Here is an 18,558-nt window from a genome sequence, read left to right on the forward strand (position 1 = left end):
ATTATACTATGCTGTGGGCAAGGCAGCACAGTGGGCTAATCCATGCTCCTTTCACCTCTGGAGACCCACATGCAAGCCTTAGAGGAGTCACAACTGCTGAACATGGTTTGGGGGAGGGGAGGGGAAGGCATCAGATGTCTTTTCCTGACTGTGGAGACCCCTGTCCATATTCTAAAACCACCCTGAGCATCAGATTCTGCTCTGAGGAGATGAGGGAAAAGACAAATGATTGCTACTTGACTATGGCAATTTGGCTGACTTATATGTCAAGGGGAGATAGCTCCGTGACAGCTCCAGCTGTCCTGCTCAAGCCTGGTTTAGCCAGCTCACATCCCGCTTAAATATTTGGAAATACATGGAGCAAAAGAAAAGGAGTGTGTGTGTGTGTGTGTGTGTGTCTGTGTGTGTGTGTGTGTGTCTGTGTGTGTGTGTGTGTGTGAATGTTTTCAGGTAGGAGACTGGATAAGGGTGGGAGCACAATAACGAGATGACCAGAAAACAGTGAATTATTTAGAATCAGATTAGCCCTAGGGCTCCACTAGAAGCAGTTGATTCCGTTTTTGCAGTATCTGAAGCTCAAAGAGTAGAAAGATACTGTGCTTTATTTCTAAAGCATTTGATTAGCTTTCAGACAATGGGAAGAGGCCACTTTAAATCTAACCAGTGGCACTACACTGGGCACCACCCCGACCACATGGTCTGTGGGGTTGAGGGAACTTGACTGCCCTGAGTACCATAAGCACCAAGGCCAGAGATGAGGTTCTTGTCATCTTGATTGTTTTTCTGGTGGGAAATGTGCCCGTGTTTCTGAACTGCACTGGCCTTTCCAGGGAGCAGTCTCATGCTTCCCTCGGAAGGATTAAAGCAGAAACTCTTCCAAGCTAGGTAGGGCTGGGGTGGGTAACGGGGATTTCACGACACTGATACTTAAGCTGTAGTTCCTTTGTACTTGTTCACAGAAAACTTTAAGTTTCTGAATATTGGAGGGTTCCTGTTTCCCTCTCATTCTACTACTTGGACTTTACTCATCATTAGAGCCATTGCCAGAGAGAAGCTGGTTTGGTGGAGACAAGGGAATGTTGATTCTCAATTTAGGGAGTTCCCTGGGTAAAACTGAAAACTGATCCCAGTACATTGAAGAAAAAGGCTGACCGCTCCAGATTGGTAGGTGGTAGTTTCAATAAGCAAGGGAACTTACATATGAGTCTTGTCTTGAGTGGCTGCAAGATGAGTAGGTCTCTGCACCCACCTGCCAGAGTCCTAAGAGTTTATAGAGAGGCCTTAATGGGGTTCAGTCAGGTAGATGGTCTCAGTAACATCTTATTTTCCCAAGGCTGCATCCTTGAAGTGGCTTTGAGTGCAGGAACGGTGGGCAGAATGTACATTCCAAGGATAAGGGAGGGAGTAAGGAGCTGTTACTTCAGTTGCTGGAGACCAGTTCTTGGGTCACCCTGTGGTCATATCCTCTTTATGACCTCATCCAACAAGGATATATGATCCACATTGGATAATTTTGGTCTTTGTTAGTGCATCTAAGAGGTGACTTAGGAGGATAAGAAGAAACTATCTGTTGAAGTTCAGGTTCTAATGTAAATTCCAGTTATCTAGTTATGATGACTATTCCATGTTCTACCTATCTACTGTTACTGTGTGCAACTGGGTGTGAGAATGATATATTTTTAAAACTTTGAGACATTTATTTACTTTCCCAGATCACCAATCATGGATTATTATGAGTGAACTGTCATGATTATGAGTGGCTACATCTTATATCTCCTCATAAAAACTTAGCCCTTTTGAGTGACTATAGCATCCTGTGAAGAATTTCAAGCTTTGGTTGTAGAGTTAAGAGCTCCTGGTTTCATAGCCCCATGCGCCCTCTTTGAAATGGCCTATATATTTTTTAACTGGGGCAGAAAAACCCATCACCACTGTATGACATAGACAGGTTTCAAGAACCAGAAATACTTCTGGCAATGACATCTGTAAATACTGTGAAATGAAATCCACATTAGTGGGCTAAGTTCTGCTTGATATCTTAGTGCATTTTTGTGTGTTCTTCCGTATCCCATTTTCTGTGGAAACAAATCTTATCCTTCAAAAGAGTACATAATAGGAAGTATTGTTTCTTTTATTTTAAATCTATATCTAGAAACAAATCACAGATCCTTACGCTGTGGGTTAGTAAAGCTGCTATTTTGGGAGCATGTGTGTTACTTCTGTAATGGGTATAAAAATAAGGTGACCCAGGGCATGGAGAATCTAGCCTCATGCTGTCTGCTAACTTTGTTTGGGTTGCTTTAGATTGGTCCCTGGGGTTCATGCAGGTAACTGAGCAACTTACATTGGGTTCTCGGCTATTTGGTTTGGAGGTCAGGCTGTGGATTCCCTCCCCTAGGAATCTTTACTTCTTCAAAGTGGGCGAGAGTCAACTCTTAGTGGGCTCCCTAAGGAATATCTGATACTCCATAGATAGTTGGAGGGAAAGGGCAGTGCCAAACACCCCTTACATCCCCAGTGGTATTTGGGTTGTTCTCTAGAGGTGGAAAAAGTCATCCATGGCATCACCGAAGGCAGAATTCTATTCCATGGAGAAGGTGGCAAAGTCAGCAGGGGGCCACTCCAGGGAATCCTCTACTGCTTGCTGTGAAGCAGAGAACAGAATAAGGTCAAAGCCTAAGGGAGGTCTACTCTAACACCCGGTGGAGGGATGCAGAGGCAATCAGGTAACCTTGCTAGAAGGCTTGGGGCTAGAATCATAAAAAGTTAGGAGAAACGTTTAAGGAAGCTCTAGCTCTAGGCTCCCAGATTACTGATGAGAATTGGAATGACTCCTGAAGATCAAACAGGTAGAGAGCAGCCCTACTTACACCAAATCCTAGGACCTCTGATTCAAAGCAGTAGGTTTGCTGCATTACAAGATTGTGTACAATGAGGTAAATGATTTTTCAGTGAGGTGCAATGCAGCTAGAACCTGAAGTGGAGAGGGTGTGGGCTTTGGAGTCAATGTAGAGTTTGAGTCCTACCTCAACCACTTATTAGTTCTGTTACCTTGAGCAGTTTATTTAACCTCTTTAAGACTAATTTTTCTCACCTGTTAAATGAAGATAAAAGTAGGGGAAGGTTTTTCAACCTCTGCACTATTGGCATGTTGGACTGGATAATTCTTTGTTGCACAAGGTGTCACGTGCAGTGAAGGATGTTTAGTTAGCAACCCTGGCCTCTGCCCCTTATATGCCAATGGCACAACCCCTCTGCTGTGTATTCTGACAACCAAAAATGATTCCGGACATTGCAAAATGTCCCATGGGGTCAAAATGGTCCCAGTTGAGAAACACTGCAATAGTGTACTATTGAGAATAATGAAGTTCTATGCAAAGGACTTGCCATGGTATCTGACATGTAATTATCTTCCAGTAGATATTAGGTATTATTTTTACCCATTAATAAAAATGTGAGCAGTATTTTTATCAAATATCAAATAATGCCAGTTATTAGGGGAAACATTCACTCTCAGGCCATGTGTGAATATACTTAGTCTAGAGTTTCAACTGGCCCTGTTGTCTTTTACTTTGAACAAGGGAAAGCAGGTTAAAAAAAAAAAAGCTTTTTTTCTGTGTTCATATTCATGTACTCTATGCAAATATAGTCACAGCTTACCTGATAGACAGTTTGCAGAACAGTAGCTGCATGATTAATTGATTAAACACTGCAGTGTTCATAGCATATTCTGGGAGAACAGTTACAAATTTCCCAATGTAATACATGTCTTGACATTGAGTAGCTGCCCACAATATTCTTATTTGGAAAGGCATTCATGACAGTTATATGTGGGCTTCCATTAAAAATGTGTTTATATTGCTTTCGAACTACAGAATATTCACTTGTTTTATTGATATAATCTAAAGAGGAAGGAAGATACTTATTTCTGTTTGTCATGCACATTAATGTCCCATCTTGTTTGGTTACTATTTGATAGCGTATACAATCATACAGTCATTCAAAATGCAGTTTTAGCTTCTTGAATTTAGTGATTAAAAACAAGCCATACAGCATGATTCACTTAGTCTTGGCTTCACATCAAACTCCTACCACTTCTGCAGCAAAAGCAAACTTCAGGCCGTTAATTAGAATGGGCATGACTAACCAAGGTAATTTCTTCCTGCATTAATCTTAAACTCTTTAAGAGTCATCAAGGTTTTATTTCTTTAACTCCAGATTAAACTGCTGAATTTTGCAGAAAGCATTAAAAGTTACACAAGTGAGATTAAAGTAAAACAAAAGACACAATTGTCATTAAGACAACATTAAAGCAAGGTGGAAGAAAATCTAAAGTATATAAATATGTATTTTTCTAAACGAAAACTTTGGGCTAAGAAGAACCACCTTTCAACTTGCATTGGAAATGTTTGGGTTTGGTTCTCTCAATTTGTTTAGAGTGAAACTCATGGGCTAACTTATGGAACACTGATTTAATAGATTCTTTAGGCAAACCCTTTGGGCCAACAGTATATTAGAATTAGGATTTTTGTCTTCCAGATTGCAAAAGCAATTTGAAGAAGCAAGTCAAAGCAAGGTGTTTTTTTTTTTCTCATTTAATCTGTGTTGTGTGATCTTTGAGGCTGTCAATTGCCCTACCTCAACTTCCCAGCTCTTATTTCTTCTACAACTTTATTAGCCCCAAATATACATTCTCATGCTTTCCTACCTTTTCCCTTTGGATGTCCGTCTTCATCACTTCCTTGATATTCTGGGTCAAAACCCATCCTTTACCTCTCTTTTCTAGCTGTACCTGTGCAGCTAGCTATTTAGGTGAATTTCTTTTACTATATTATTTTGCACTGGTCTGTATATTGCTTAGTAATTGTGTGCTTGTTACATGTGTTTTGTATCTTTCCAAGTAGATTGATATATCATGAAAAGCATAGAATGTCTTTGACATTTTTTTTTCCTCGAAGTACCCACCAAGGTGTTTTGAATGTATAACAAGTATTCTGTTGGATGAATTAATGAATATTATATCGAAATATTTTAAAGTGAGTTTTTATGAAGGGCCCCTCATTTATTATATGATGAATTTATATAATAACTAATAACAGTATCAGAAGTACCGCTTTAAATGGTGCACTAGTGTAACCTAATCTAATTCTCATTTTGCAGATGGAAAAACTACATAGATAAATGACTCACTTGGTAAAAACTCAGTGATCAGCCCAGATGGATAAGTGGATATTCCCACTCAAAGCCCCCAGTTTTCACCTCTTAGTGCCAAGTCCCCCATTAGTTAAATATTGCCAATGAAAAGATCACTGATCTAAAGTAAATATGAGGATATCAGGTCACCTTGATAGGCAGTTTAGAGCATGCTGGAGTTAAGGAGGGGCAGTATAGAGCATGCTGGAGTTAAGCTTATGTTTGAGAGGCACACAGATTGGAGATCAAGGGCTGACTTTGCCACTCCTTAGCCTGGAGAACTCAGATGAGCAACCTTAACTCCACACTTTGTTTGTTCATCTGTAAAACGGGACTAATAATTGTACTTATCTCAAAGTACCTAAAACATATATTTTGTGTGGCATATAGAAAGCTGTTAGTTAACGTTACCTATACTTCTTAGCACTTCAGGGCTTTACAGTTCAACAAAAATTTTTAATCACATTAATCCAATGTATTTTATAGGTACTAAATATGGATTCAATATCCATATACTTTAAGAAATGTATACCTTTATACTCTACTTTGTCAGTGTCCCCAGGAAAATTTCTTTTAAAAATAGTTTTTTTCTGAATTAGGTAGAGAAAAAAATTCTTCTTTGGAATTTTCCATTTAGATAATTTTGATGTTATAGAGACTTCTATTTTCATTTTCAGGAGAACTTTCCTGATCCTCATTTTAAAAATAGCTGTCAACATGTTTAAAAATTACTTTATAGTTTTAGTCATGTATCTCTTTGAAGAACTGCCTTTTTCTTTCAAAAAGTGAAGTGATGAAAAATAATACTGAGATAAATTGCTTATTTTATTCTTATGCAGCAGAATATTTTATAGTTACTTCTTTTTTTTTTTTTTTTTTTTTTTTGCGGTACGTGGGCCTCTCACTGTTGTGGCCTCTCCTGTTGCAGAGCACAGGCTCCGGACACACAGGCTCAGTGGCCATGGCCCACGGGCCCAGCCACTGTGCGGCATGTGGGATCTTCCTGGACCGGGGCACGAACCTGTGTCCCCTGCATCGGCAGGCGGACTCTCAACCACTGAGCCACCAAGGAAGCCCTATAGTTACTTCTTTTGAAATCATAGGTTGAATATAAAATTCACACGAGGACAATACTGTAGATTTCCTTGATTAAATTCACATCTTCAGTGTTTTAATTTCAACCCACACCTCTTTTCTTAGATGAATGGAAAAAATAACTTTCTGGAAAGTGAGTTACATAATATTAATTTTTTTAAACATTTGCTATTATCTAAGATCAAACTAGCACAAATGCCTTTTCTTGGTCACAAGCAGGTTTGAAGTATGGCTGTACCAGGGCAAACTCCAAGTACCTACTCTACATAAATTAATCTCCGAAATGAAAATGCATTATGCTTATAATTGAAGTTATCATTTCTAATACCACCATTAATTCTGATTGAATCTTAAATTTGTGTTGCGATCATTTATTTGAAGACACTATATCTCTTAAAAATTCATGTCAAGTGCACCCTATAAAGGTTAATCTCTAGTCTTGAAGCTATTTCTTAGGCTTTGGCAATCTGGAGAAGGTCAGATTATGAATCTATGCAAAAATGAGAGCCTTTTTTTTTTAAATGGGTTGAGAGCAATATCTATTTTACAGAAAGTTAGGGATTGGCAATTTAGCTTCAGGATTTTATTTTTTAAATATAAAGAGTTGATCTATTCACAATATCATCCATTTTTTTTTAATTAGAATTTTGATTTTAAGCCATTTCCTATACTCTTGGAATAGTGAGTTCTGGAAATAAGTAACCTCCTTCAGTCAGTCCATTTCTTTGTCTCTTTCTTCCTGTTTCTTTCACTCATTTTCCTACATAGATGGGTGCTATCACTATCTACCTAGGTGCTGTATTCGGGAATTTTGGGGGAGGGTCCCTCTTGATGCCTCCTTTTCTCTCTCTTTGCCATATCCAATCAATCTTTAAGTGCTATCTGTGTCTTCTCAAAAATAGCTACAGAAGATATGGAAAGCATCTATATATTTCTATTCTCCCTATCATTCCTTTAGTGCAAGCAACAGCTGCCTAACTAGTAGGCTGAACCATATGAAATTGTCATTTTTGTTAGACAAAACATTCATATATCCACAATTCAACCTAAATACTTTTTCTTTCTTCTTTTCCTAATCCATTTGTTTCATATTGCAGTAAAAGAAATATTTCAGAAATACAAACCTGATCATATTTCATCCTTGTTAACCCCCTTCAATGGTTTTCCATTGTCTCATGATAAGGTCTGAATTCCTTTCCATGACCAACAAGGTGCTACATGAGCTGGATTTCTTTAGCATCATTTTTTGAAACTTCACAACTTTGCAGTTTTGTTCATTTTATCTCTGGTCTTTTGAATGTATCTTCTACATGGTCTGTCTTCACTGCCTCTACTTTGCTGAATCCAATTCACCTTTTAGATTTCAGTGTATCTAACACTTTCTCTAATTCCTCAGGTCTGAGTTAGAAGCTTTCTTAGGTGCTCCTGTAGCAACCATCACACTGTATTTAATTTCATATTTACTTTTTTATCTCCTTTACTCAGTATGTTCCATGAAGGAAAGGGCCATGTCTTCTGGTTGAGCCCTGGGGTTCTAGTGCTAATGCATTACAGATACCCAATACATTATTCAGCAAGTTACTTAATCTCTCAAGTTAACCTCAGTTTCCACATATCAAGGATGGGGAAAACTTCGTAGAGAGATGGTGAAGATTGAATAATAAGACATTTTGGCAGGCTATTCTTTTTTAAAAAAAAGTTTATTGGAGTATAGTTCCTTTACAGTGTTGTGTTAGTTTCTACTGTACAGCAAAGTGAATCAGCTGTTGTATACATGTATCGCCTCTTTTTTGGATTTCCTTCCCATTTAGGTCACCACAGAGCACGGAGTAGAGTTCCTTGTGCTATACAGTAGGTTATCATTAGTTATCTATTTTATACATAGTATCAATACTCTATATGTGTCAATCCCAATCTCCCAATTCATCCCAGCCTGCCCTTTCCCCCTTTGTATCCATATGTTTGTTCTCTACGTCTGTGTCTCTATTTCTGCTTTGTAAATAAGATCGTCTATACCAATTTTTTCAGATTCCACATATATGTGTTAATATATGATATTTGTTTTTCTCTTTCTGACTTACTTCGCTCTGTATGACAGCCTCTAGGTACATCCACGTCTCTACAGATGACCCAGTTTCATTCCTTTTTATGGCTGAGTAATATTCCATTGTATATATGTAGCACATCTTCTTTATCCATTCTTCTGTTGATGGACATTTACGTTGTTTCCATGTCCTGGCTATCGTAAATAGTGCTGCAGTGAACACTGGGGGGCATGTGTCTTTTTGAATTATGGTTTCCTCTGGGTAGATGCCCAGTAGTGTGATTTCTGGGTCACATGGTAGTTCTATTTTTAGTTTTTTAAGGAACTTCCATACTGTACTCCATAGTGGCTGTATCAATTGACATTCCCACTAGCAGTGCAAGAGGGTTCCCTTTTCTCCACACCCTCTGCAGTGTTTATTGTTTGTAGATTTTTTGATGATGGCCATTCTGACTGGCGTGAGATGATATCTCATTGTAGTTTTGATTTGCATTTCTCTAATAATTAGTGATGTTGAGCATTTTTTCATGTGTTTGTTGGCCGTCTGTATGTCTTCTTTGGAGAAATGTCTATTTAGGTCTTCTGTCCATTTTTTGATTGGGTTGCTTGTTTTTTTGATATTGAGCTACCTGAGCTGTTTGCAGATTTTGGAGATTAATCCTTTATCAGTTGCTTCGTTTGCAAATATTTTCTCCCATTCTGAGGGTTGTCTTTTGGTCTTGTTTATGGTTTCCTTTACTGTGCAAAAGCTTTTAAGTTTCATTAGGTCCCATTTGTTTATTTTTTAAATTCTCATTACTGTAGGAGGTGGGTCAAATAAGATCTTGCTGCAATTTATGTCAGAGTGTTCTGCCTGTGTTTTCCTATAAGAGTTTTATAGTGTCTGGCCTTACACTTAGGTCTTCAATCCATTTTGAGTTTATTTTTGTGTATGGTGTTAGGGAATGTTCTAATTTCATTCTTTTACATGTAGCTGTCCAGTTTTCCCAGTACCACTTACTGAAGAGGCTGTCTTTGCTCCATTGTATACTCTGGCCTCCTTTGTAAATAGTTTAGGTGACCATATGTGCGTGGGTTTATTTCTGGGCTTTCTGTCCTGTTCCATTGATATATATTTCTGTTTTTGTGCCAGTACCATGCTGTCTTGATTACTGTAGCCCTGTAGTATAGTCTGAAGTCAGGAAGCCTGATTCCTCCAGCTCCATGTTGTTGTTTCTTTTTTCCCTCAAGATTGCTTTTTCTATTCGAGGTTTTTTTGTTTCCATACAAATTGTAAAATTTTTTATTCTAGTTCTGTGAAAAATGCCATTGGTAGTTTGATAGGGATTGCACTGAATCTGTAGATAGCTTTGGGTAGTATAGTCATTTTTACAATATTGATTCTTCCAATCCAAGCATGTGGTATATCTCTCCATCTGTGTGTGTCATCTTTGATTTCTTTCATCAGTATCTTATAGTTTTCTGAGTACAGGTCTTTTGCCTCCTTAGGTAGATTTATTCCTAAGTGTTTTATTCTTTTTGTTCCAGTGGTAAATGGGATTATTTTCTTAATTTCTCTTTCTGATCTTTCATTGTTAGTGTATAGGAATGCAAGAGATTTCTATGTAATAACTTTGTATCCTGCGACCTTACTAAATTCATTGATTAGCTCTAGTAGTTTCCTGGTGGCATCTTTAGGATTCTCTCTGTATAGTATCATGGCATCTTGACAGGCTATTCTTATTTTAGATTTTTGTACTTCCCTTTCCGATTTACTTCTGTAGTTTTTTTTTGTTTCCTTTCATTTGGGAGATTGATCTTCTCACTGGTAGAGATGATATTTGGTGCATTATGTAGGAAGGATAGAGGAGGATGGGAAACAAAATGTAGTCACTTTTCCATCCTGCTGGCAACTCACATCCCTGGAACTGGGTTTCAGCAACTATAGAGAGAGGCAGCAGGGGTGAGACTCTTCAGGGCTGCACTGTATTTAGGTGATAAAGTGGGCACAGAGTTTGGAAGGAAACCTTTGTGCCCTCTTGCATGGGGCCCAGTATTTTGTGACTCCCAGAGGATTGGGACCTTAAGTTTGCCAGGCTCAGGTTATAGGGATTTACTGTGAGACTATTCCTGACAGTAAGGAAGGCAGCATTTGTCTCATGGGAATAAAGAACAGTAAACATAACATGCCAGCCTTTCAGGGATAGAACGAGATTCAAGAGTCTCCAAAGGACTTTTGTGTTATTTATTTTCATTTTTGTGTTCTCCTGTTAATGGCCCTCCAAAACATCCCCAGGGTTGTTTTGGTTTTGTCTTCTCCCTTCTCCTCTTGCTGCTAGTTTTTTAATGCATCTTTTATTCTGTATGTCCTTTTATCTGTCTCAAAGCTTTAATCTAGTCAAAACGTCTATTCATAGCTGAAATTATCTTCATTATACCTTAGAAGACTAAATAGGAAGCCAACTCATCATTTGACTCTGAACTTAATTTCTGATTTTGTGCCTCTGCAAGCATTACTGTTTTTACTTATTCATTCGTTCAGTTAATTCATTCAACAGATATTCACTGAGTGCCTTCCTCACTTTTGGCACTCTTCTTGGTAGTAGTAATAATACCTGGATACTATACACATAAACATCCCTGCACTCAAGATACACACATTCTAGCAACATTCAAACTACTGGAAATGGAAAAGAGGCTGAGACTGGAGTAGAATTCTAGTAGTTACTAATATGATATTACTTTGAAAGTGATCAGCAAAGTAACAGATGAGAACATTGAGTCTGTTTTCAGGACTCCTTCAGACAGATCCGTGCTTTCACTGATTACTCATAGCCTGCTCTCTTGTCTTATTGCCCTCTAAGTACGCTAAACATACCTTATATGTTTTCTCCCGTCAGACTGCTCCCTCTTGTATCCCACTCATTTTCTCCAGGTCATGGGTAACTTATCTATGAAGATAATTTATGGCCTGGGGAGTGCTCATGGATTAATGCATATTATGTCCAGGTATTGTTCGTATTTCAGCAGGGAGTTTCCCTCATCTTAACTCCTCAGCTACAAAGCACCTCTGTGGATCATTTTAAAACTTTTTTTTCGGGCTAATAGGGAAGCAGTTTGGACTACAGACAAACTTTAATTGCTTCCCAAATCTCACCATCTATCTGGCTAATTGGTAAATACTCTCTTAAAAGCCCAACCAGACAAGAAATAAGCCAGAATCATTTCTGGTTTTCTGCCAACTGTTGCATATGTCCGACATTCTTTTCAGAAAGAAAACATTGTGAATCAAAATATTATGAGATTGTTTCCACATTATGCTCATTAATGATTTAAAATATAGGTCTTTCTTGTGTTTGACATTATAAAGAAGCAGTCCTGGGCCTTTAAGTGAGATTGGGATGAACCATGATCAGTGAATAGCTGTTTAAGTAGAGAGATGCAGCCCAGTTACAGTGCTACATTACTTATCATCAGGCTGTTACTACCATTCCCTTTAGCATTATTTTAACTTAAATATCAGTGTATTAGACCCCACGATTCACCACCCTGAGAGTTATTGCCTGCTTTGTGGGCAGAGCCAGCTTTCAAAAGCCTTAAATCTTAGTGTTTCCCAGCTGTCATTCTCTTGCCAAGGGCCTTTTTAAAAGGGTTTGGGGTTCTCCTTTACATTACATATGCATAACTTCCATTAGTGTTAATCATATGCTCCATTTTAGAGCTGTTTTGGCCCCTCTGGTTAAATGGGCGTTTAAGCAGTTTTTAATGCATTATATGTACTTATTTTTTAAACGAGTATTATATGCCCAATTGACTGGAATGAATACAAAGTCCATCAGGTGAATACAGATTTATAATTGTTTTTAAAGCATGTATTATTTACTCAACCGACCATGACAGCCCTTTTGGAGTCATTCCAGCTGAGAGGGGAACTACATGTATATGTCAATACTGAATAAGCCTTTATGAAATCTTTTAGTGAGGTTCTCTCAGTTAACCTTAAAACTTATCCAGCTAATTATTTCCTCTCAATTTCTCTCTCTCTTCACAAACAAATTCTCAAAATATTGTTCACTAGTTTTAGCCTACATCATCATCATCGGTGAACTACATGAAATCTATGCAAAACCCCATTCAGTTCAAATAAACTCAACAAATTCAACAAGGTATATAGTGTCTACGTGGCATTAGGCCCTGATACCGAAAAAGAAAAGATGCTCAGTTCTCAACATCACATAAAATTGACCTACATAAATAGTAGAATTTAATAAATTATTCCATTTTACAAGTTATCCAATCTGTCTAAAAATTACTATAACTGAGCAGACTGAAAAGAAATTAAATATGTTCCTTGTTCTCTTCTCAGACATACAATTAAATTCTACTCCACTCTTCTTTTATAGCATTAAGTGTGTTATATATCCTTTTTTCCCTTACCTGAGTTTTAGTAAGATTATTCCAAAATTGTTTTCCAGATCTTTAACATTTTTAAAATTTTTGTAGCATCTTCACTTTTTACTGTAATAATAGATTGACTAATTAATAGGACACTGGAATTTATTTTTATTAGCTTTTAAAGCTCAAGACAGATACATCGTGCAATTTTAGGGAATGTATTCAGACCCTATGCCAAATGAAAGGTGATTGCTCTTGACCATATTGTAACCTTGTCTTACGGTTTGTAGAATTGAAATCCATATTAGTTGTGAGAAGGAAATGCATTGCTTGTTACCAGAAAAGAGCAGCACATAGAATTTCAATTTCTGACAATGATATTTGAGTTTAAAAATTCCAGTAGTACTTTAGGGACACCCTGAAATTTTTTTTTTTTTTTTTTTTTTTTTTTGGCTGTATGCAGGCCTCTCACTGCTGTGGCCTCTCCCATTGCGGAGCACAGGCTCCGGACACACAGACTCAGTGGCCATGGCCCACGGGCCCAGCCGCTCCGCGGCATGTGGGATCCTCCCGGACCGGGGCACGAACCCGTGTCCCTTGCATCGGCAGGCGGACTCTCAACCACTGCGCCACCAGGGAAGCCCCTCACATTCTTTGTAGTTCAAAAATTAATGCACAAGAAAGACCGTATTCACTTAAGCTACCAAAAGTAATCCTTTCCTTACTGTATACATGTGAAGATGGTTCTTGGGGTGAGTGCTGTAGCCTCTGCTCCCAGAAACTGACCATGTTTGCAACTTTCCCTCAGACTTGAGGTCAGTCTGAGACTCTTGCTAGTAGAGTCTTCCTAGGTAGCAAGGACTCTGAGCCCAAGTGTGCTGTTGGCTGCTGCTGTTGTCCAGCGGTTCCTAAGGGGACCATTTGTTGATGGTTCATAAGAATACCTTTGAGTGTTCTTGTGTGACTTTCCCAGAGGGAAGCTTAGTTATGACAACGTGGTTCAGAAACTAGGCAGCAATGGGTGGAATGTGTTCTCTTTATTTGAAAAAAAAAAAGCCATAAACTCACCTCCACAAAATGTGTCCTTGAAGAACTATAATGAAATAAGGTAAGCTTACATAATAAAAAAATCATGTTGAAATAATAGATAAATAGTAAGGCCAGCAACCATATTTTATCTGTATGACTTAGAGATTAATGCTTTTCCCTGACTGATAGCAAAGGCTGTTTAACTTAATATTGTTAGATATTTTAAACCATTCCTTTTCTTTTGGGTTTTCTTATTATTTAGTTTTCTTATTCAAGCCTGTCCATCTTTCCTTTTCCCCTTCCTTCCTTCCTTTCCATTTTCTTCTACACAAATACTGATTGTAAATTTGCTACGTGAATTAGGCTCTAAATGAAATATGGTTCAAGTCTTTAAATACTTCGTAGTTTAATAAGAGTATATACATACGGAAGAGATAATGACAATTAACGTGATAAATGTGTAAGTATAGTGTTAATTAAAAAAGTACCCCTAGGATGATGTTACCTGGGATTCATTGGTGGCTTGAATATGTTTTTTATTTGTTTGATATGGGCTATTATATGTCAGTCAATTTTAGCGGTAGCAAGAGTCTTTCTTAAATTGAAAAAAGACATTTTCCCAGAAGGAGCAAAATGATTCTATTAAAAATTATTGAGAAGTTCCCCAAATGCCCTTCTGAGTGAGTATCTTGGTAAAGTATATGCATTTTCAAGAATATAAAATATGTAGCTGATAAATTCCATACATTAAAAGTATTATATGTAAAAGTAGTAGCTTGCAGAAAACTGTAAGACACTCATGAAAGAAATTAAAGATGGTACAAATAGATGGAGAGATATACCATGTTCTTGGATTGGAAGAATTAACATTGTGAAAATGACTATACTACCCAAAGCAATCTACAGATTCAATGCAATCCCTATCAAACTACCACTGGCATTTTTCACAGAACTAGAACAAAAAATTTCACAATTTGTATGGAAACACAAAAGACCCCAAATAGCTAAAGCAATCTTGAGAAAGAAAAACAGAGCTGGAAGAATCAGGCTCCCTGACTTCAGACTATACTACCAAGACAGCAATCAAGACAGTATGGTACTGGCACAGAAACAGAAATACAGATCAATGGAACAGGATAGAAAGCCCAGAGATAAACCCACACACATATGGTCACCTTACTTTTGATAAAGGAGGCAAGAATATACAATGGAGAAAAGACAGCCTCTTCAGTAAGTGCTGCTGGGAAAACTGGACAGCTACTTGTAAAAGAATGAAATTAGAACACTTCATAACACCATACACAAGAATAAACTTAAAATGGATTAAAGACCTAAGTGTAAGGCCAGACACTATAAAACTCTTAGAGGAAAACATAGGCAGAACACTCTGTGACATAAATCACAGCAAGATCCTTTTTGACCCACCTCCTAGAAAAATGGAAATAAAAACAAAAATAAACAAATGGGACCTAATGAAACTTCAAAGCTTTTGCACAGCAAAGGAAACCATAAATAAGACCAAAAGACAACCCTCAGAATGGGAGAAAATATTTGCAAATGAAGCAACTGACAAAGGATTAATCTCCAAAATTTACAAGCAGCTCATGCAGCTCAATATCAAAAAAACAAACAACCCAATCCAAAAATGGGCCGAAGACCTAAATAGACATTTCTCCAAAGAAGATATACAGATTGCCAACAAACACATGGAAGAATGCTCAACATAATTAATCATTAGAGAAATGCAAATCAAAACTACAATGAGATATCATCTCACACTGGTCAGAATGGCCATCATCAAAAAATCTACAAACCGTAAATGCTGGAGAGGGTGTGGAGAAAAGGGACCCTCTTGCACTGTTGGTGGGAATGTAAATTGATACAGCCACTATGGAGAACAGTATGGAGTGTCCTTAAAAAACTAAAAATAGAACTACCATATGACCCAGCAATCCCACTACTGGGCATATACCCTGAGAAAACCATAATTCAAAAAGAGTCATGTACCGCAATGTTCATTGCAGCACTGTTTACAATAGCCAGGACATGAAAGCAACCTAAGTGTCCATCGACACATGAATGGATAAAGAAGATGTGGCCCATATATACAATGGAATATTACTCAGCCATAAAAAGAAACGAAATTGAGCTATTTGTAGTGAGGTGGATGGACCTAGAGTCTGTCATGCAGAGTGCAGTAAGTCAGAAAGGGAAAAACAGATACTGTATGCTAACACATATATATGGTATCTAAAAAAAAAGAAAAAAAATGGTCATGAAGAACCTAGGGGCAGGACGGGAATAAAGACGCAGACCTACTAGAAAATGGACTTGAGGACATGGGGAGGGGGAAGGGTAAGCTGGGACGAAGCTAGAGAGTGGCATGGACATATATACACTCCAAACGTAAAATAGATAGCTAGTGGGAAGCAGCCGCATAGCACAGGGAGATCAGCTCGGTGCTTTGTGACCACCTAGAGCGGTGGGATAGGGAGGGTGGGAGGGAGGGAGATGCAAGGGGGAAGAGATATGGGGATATATGTATATGTATAGCTGATTCACTTTCTTATAAAGCAGAAACTAACACACCATTGTAAAGCAATTATACCTCAATAAAGATGTTAATAAGTAAATAAATAAATAAACCGAAAAAGTAATAGCTTGACCCCAAGCTGGGAAGTATTATCATTAGAAAACCTCACCCACCTAAAGTATAATTTACAAAAGAGTAAAATAAAACTTTACATGATGTTTTAAGAAGATTGTAAAAAATATTTGCACTGTATTTCCTCGCCACCTAAAGAAAAAGCCTTTTGAAATTGGTCATAACTTAGGGGAAATATCTCTAGAGAAGAGAACTCTTTTTTTTAATCTCTCACATCATCAGTGTATTTTTTTTTCACTATTTTATAAGCAACCGACTTCCATCTCTGTGCCCTTGCTTCATAGTGCAAAGTCCTTTGTGAATGGGCCATATTCTCTCGCACATACAGGTCCCCACAGCATAATCACATAGATTAACTGAACTGGATCGTTTATTGTTACACTTGGAGACCTCTATAAACTTGAACAGGGAAGTGAGTAGTAATGTGACATTGGCCATAGAAATTGACATTTTCTTTTTTTGTTGTTTGCTTGCTTGTATTTTAAAATTGTTTTCTAGTCCCTGGTTATTTCTCACCTGAAAGCAATATTACTAAAATGTTTTATTAAAATAAACTACTTTCACATATAGTATTAGTTGGAATAGATTCAAGAATGTACCGAACTCATTTTAGCAAGGCAACAAAATGAGAGTTTCTTCCACAGGCCTTCTCTGCTGCCTTAAAGTAAAAATAGTTGAGTAAATAAAAGCATCCACATCAAAGCAGCGCTGCTGTTGCATTTCAGAGAAGGAATTTAGATGAAATTGTGATTTTTTTTGTTTATTGATATCAATACTTTGTACATTTCTTCCCTCTGTTATGCAGATGGTGGCTTCAGTGAAAGCTTTGCTGCAGACAGAACAGAACAAAACACATAAAACCTAACCAACCAAAAGTATATTTTACAAAAGAATAAAATAAAACTTTGCATGATATATGACTGTAAAAAATATTTCCACTTCATCTTCTTACCACTTTTTTTTCAAAGCCAGGTGTTAAAGTGTACACATTTCTATACATGTTTTTCTGAAAGCATATAACTTTGAATATCTTACTCTATTCTTAAACATTTGTCAAATTACTGAAAGCCTACTAAGCTAATGCGAACAAAAAGAAATCAGTTTGATGTGATAGATGTATCCTCAAAATGTCATTTCCCTGAGAAATAAGAAAACACTTGCAGGATTTGAGAGGACAGAACAGCAAATACATTTTAAGGAGATGAAATATTCTCTCTCTTTGTCTCTCTGTCTCTCTCTCTCTGTCTCTCACTCTGAAATCGACTCTGCAGCTGAGCTGATTTCATGTTAGAAAGCTGTCCTAAATACTTACTGACAGAGGGGCTGTGCGAATGAATGGAGAGCTATCTGCTCTCTCACACATGCCACCACACACACTCTCAGGTTCTGAATTGTTTAAGAACACTGTGCAAGGAGTCCTCAAGCTTATTCTTAAAATGCAGTCTAGTTAAGATGAATGTAGACTCCCACGCCTATATGCATGTATATCTTGAAGCTGAAAACAGTTTACCTGATATGTAGGTGATTCATATTAAAAAAATTATAGAATCACTACTAGCATCTTTGTTAGTTAAATAAACATTCTGGTGAATAATATGATTGATCCAGGAAAAAAAATATTAGTATAAAAAGGGAGCAGATGCTCTTTAACTTGGTATGGTTGGTTTGGAATGTGCTTTCTTAATTTCCTTGCATGGTACAACGAAGCACTGAGAAGAATTTGCAGTGATATAAAGAAATAGAATTCCTATATATCTTTATTGAATGTGACACAATATAATCAAAGAATGCACATAATTAAGTGCTTAAGCTCAAAGCATTTTTGAAGCAGGAATTCTGCTGATTTTTTATTTATGTGATTGTTTACAGATTAGTTCTGTATTTGCTCCTAAAGAATATACTTAAACAATCAATGAATAACCTACAGCAGTTTGTTGTAGATTCAATAATGGGGAATGGTGCATTGTACCAGGATAGTCAGATATACCCAAAGGGAGTGTCAGTGGTCAAAATGCTTCCATTGCCAGAAGGTAGTCTGAAAATGGTCTGGAAATTCAATACAGCATTGACCCTACATTGTATACATGATCCACAATCAGTTTCTCAAGTGTACTTGAAGTTTTAAAAAGAACCATTAAAAAAAAGCTGGAAGTTAAAA

General features: G+C 37.4%; 1 long non-coding RNA gene and 1 other non-coding gene across 2 annotated transcripts in view; one reads left to right on the forward strand and one right to left on the reverse strand.

The window, feature by feature from the left end:
* The window catches only part of LOC141279084 (uncharacterized), a 36,512-nt gene that overhangs the window by 15,068 nt on the left and 2,886 nt on the right, over positions 1-18,558 (forward strand). The gene's annotated exons all lie outside the window — the stretch shown is intronic.
* On the reverse strand, positions 1,766-1,894 carry LOC117313066 (small nucleolar RNA SNORA25). The gene has a single exon (XR_004527529.1). It is a non-coding gene; the product is annotated as a small nucleolar RNA SNORA25 (small nucleolar RNA).

This window comes from Tursiops truncatus, chromosome 7 (genome assembly GCF_011762595.2).
Source record: "Tursiops truncatus isolate mTurTru1 chromosome 7, mTurTru1.mat.Y, whole genome shotgun sequence".
In the NCBI taxonomy this organism is placed as follows: domain Eukaryota; kingdom Metazoa; phylum Chordata; class Mammalia; order Artiodactyla; family Delphinidae; genus Tursiops; species Tursiops truncatus.